We start from the raw sequence: 3301 nt of genomic DNA on the forward strand, positions 1-3301 counted from the left end.
GAAGGAACAAGGGGGGACCATTGTCCCCCCACTTTCGGGAAAAAGAAAAAGAGGAAAAAAAATAAAACTGGAAAAATAGTTATATAAAATTGAGTGTAAGAATAAACAAGAAGTTTGCCTTAGCTAAGTTGGTAGCGGGCTAACCCAATTTCAGGTTTACCTAGATCAGGGTTTGAATCCCCCTTGTAACATCATTCTTTTTTTTTTTTTTTCTTCAGTGTTTTATTTTAAGTTATTTTGACTTTTACACCCGCAAAATACGCTCCATAAAACAAGTTTTATTTTACTACCACATAAAAAAAAAATAAAAAAAAAAAACTTAGCTTTTACCACCAATAACCTCCAACTAACGGATTTCGTCCATAAATCAGTTAGGGGCGTACCATGTCCACGTGTCACCATATTATTGGGTTTTGTTTTTTTATTTGTTAATTTATTTATTTTATTACCCAATAATATGGTGACACGTGAACATGATTGGCCCCCTAACGAATTTATGGACAGAATCCGTTAGTTGGCGGTGATTGGTGGTAAAAGCCAATTTTCATTTTTTTTATGTGGTGATAAAATAAAACTTTTTTATGGAGGTGGTATAAGCAATTAAGTTTTTTTTTTAGAGGTGGTAAAAATAAAAAATTCCTTTATTTTTAACCAAACCACTCGACTACTCCCTTATTCCTATTTCCCAAAACGAGGCACGAACCACCAACCACGCGATCACGAGTCACGGACTGCAGCGAGCATCTTCGGCAAATATTTGCTAAGAAATTAACATCACAAGATAATATGACATTCGAATCCCCCTTGTAACATCACTCCTTTTTTTGGGGGGGTGTTTTATTTCAACCATACCACTCGACTACTCCCTTATTCCTATTTCCCAACCAAACCCAAATTACTTGTATTGTGTACCCGTTTTTTTTAAATAGGTTGATGTTAGTTGAATTATCGAAATTATCCCCCATTGTCAAATTTCTAGGTCCGCCAATATTTTCTGAAATTTGCTCAACTTATTTATCAATATTAGAAATGGAGATAAAGATGCCCCTGTCTTACACCTGGTTTATGACATGTGGGATTCAATGATTGAAAAAGTTAAGATTCTTGTGTTTGAACATGAAAGGAAAGATATTCAATCTGGAACTTCTGCTTTTTTCGATGCTATCCAGGGGGTATTAGTGAGTCGATAGAATAAGAGAAACACTCCTTTACATTGCCTTTCCCACTCTATAATTCCAAGGTATTACAACACAAATTGGTTAAAGGGAAATATAGCCGGGTTTCCAAGGGTTGCTCAAAATGAAGATGTAGAAGTTTCTAATCATAGGAATGAATGTTTTCGACGCCTTTTTCCTAATCCAGATGACTTCAAGCATGTAAGATTAGAATATGGGGCATTTTCAAGTGAAGTGTATCCTTTCAATAAAGCCCATGTAGTTTCAGCCCGAGATGAAGAAGAATTAATTATATGGCGGACAAATTATGGTTCTTCCATACCTCATTTGCAATCTCTTGCCCTTTAGCTATTGTCACAACCTATATCATCTTCTTGTTGTGAACGAAACTGGAGCCACTACAGCAACATCCACACACTAAAGAGAAATAGATTGAAATCTGAAAGGGCAAGGGATTTAGTCTATTGCCATAATATCCTTCGTCAACAATCAAGGAAGGAGGATAGTTACAAATCTGGCCAAAGTCGTCACTGGGACCTTGGTAAAATATATAAATGCTAATTATTTTATATCTTTTTAGATTATTAATCTTATTATTCTTATCATTTCATCTTTGATTAGGTGGAGATAATTTTGATGTGGATGCGGATATTTGTGAGATAGCTGACCTATCAATCAGCGAACCAGAGTTGGATAGAGCTATTATGGTATTGGAGGAGAAGATGAATGATTTAATGAAGATAAGAGAATGTTAGAATTTTGTAATTTCTATTAAGCTACCTGTTGAAGAACCAAATCAAAGAATGTTATTTTGTGATGTTTTTTTTTCCCAAACAATCTGATCTTATCGTTAAGCACTTAAGTAGTTTTTAATATTTTTTTTAGTCAAGACACACCTTTGACCGTGTCGATGTGTCAACCAAAATTTAGGACTAAGGTGTCAGATACGACACTTAGAGACGAGTATGTGTAACATTGCTTTGGGCAGCGCTTGAAAAATTGACATCGATACCAACATAATCATTACCAATGTTCTTGTTATCTCCTAAACCTTCTCTTGTTTCGTCTTCATCTTCTCCCTCTTCAGCATCATCTTCAAATTCTTCGCTGTCATCATTTATAGAAAGAGCACCTACATTCTTTGACAAGTACGATGTACCCCTTGCCATTGCTGGTGAAAAGCATCCGCCTACACCAATAACAGTGCTTCCTTCAAATATTTGTTCCATCAAGTTTGCTTTTTCCATCCCCTTTGTAGCTATTTCGTAACCACATATTGGAAAGTTTTGGAAAAAGGAAAGTTACAAGACATTATAGTTCATCCATAGCATCAAAGTAGTGAAAAAAGTGTAAGGTACTTACCGTCAAGAACTTGTGTCATCTTTCAGTTTGGTTCTCTTTTTTGATATCAACTTTGTTTGTTATGGGGTGTCGCGCTAACCCAATCATGTTAGATAATCTAAGATGATCTTTGTAATGTGTCCGCTGAACAGCATACCGATTTTCAACTTACCGTGATTCAACTTGCTTATTAATGCATGTACTTAATTGTTTAGCGATATGTTCTCATCAATTCCACTTATTATTACCACTTGTACCTTTCTCTTGGATTAAAATTTCTAAGTACTTTGTTGAGGTACGGTTATCTCGATGCATTTTTCCCATCTTGTTAGCTGCCTAGATAACAAGTTACATTACCATCCAAAAAAAAGCCATATATATGGCAATAATCAAAACATTAATATAAACCTAATTAGGGAGCCTAAAAGAACAAGATAATACTATTAGAATAAGGCCTAATATTTAATTGAATGAACATAAACCAAACTATAATTTAATTTATGTTATCAAATAATTCAGGTCAATTAATTATGGTTCACAATGTAATTCCCCCTCCACACGTGTTGATAAAAAAATTCTAAAGTACTGCATGATACTTTAAACGACCACCCATTTGAGTAAAATCCCACCTTTAACCTTCACCATAAAAAACTAGCTGCTTGAGGCCATAATTGTTTTGACTATTTTCTTGTTTGTGAAATGCGCAGTAGAATCAATAACTATATAATAAAGGCAAAATTGGCCTCAACATTCTGAACTATGGCTTGGGTGCGCTCAGCATCTTG

General features: G+C 34.8%; 1 long non-coding RNA gene across 1 annotated transcript; it reads left to right on the top strand.

The window, feature by feature from the left end:
• The first annotated feature begins 509 nt into the window (after window positions 1-509).
• LOC110737349 lies at window positions 510-2064 on the top strand. The gene is made up of 2 exons (XR_002514373.1): window positions 510-1716; window positions 1797-2064. It is a non-coding gene; the product is annotated as an uncharacterized LOC110737349 (long non-coding RNA).
• Window positions 2065-3301: the final 1237 nt, after the last annotated feature.

Source organism: Chenopodium quinoa, unplaced genomic scaffold, assembly GCF_001683475.1.
Source record: "Chenopodium quinoa cultivar QQ74 unplaced genomic scaffold, ASM168347v1, whole genome shotgun sequence".
Lineage (NCBI taxonomy): Eukaryota > Viridiplantae > Streptophyta > Magnoliopsida > Caryophyllales > Amaranthaceae > Chenopodium > Chenopodium quinoa.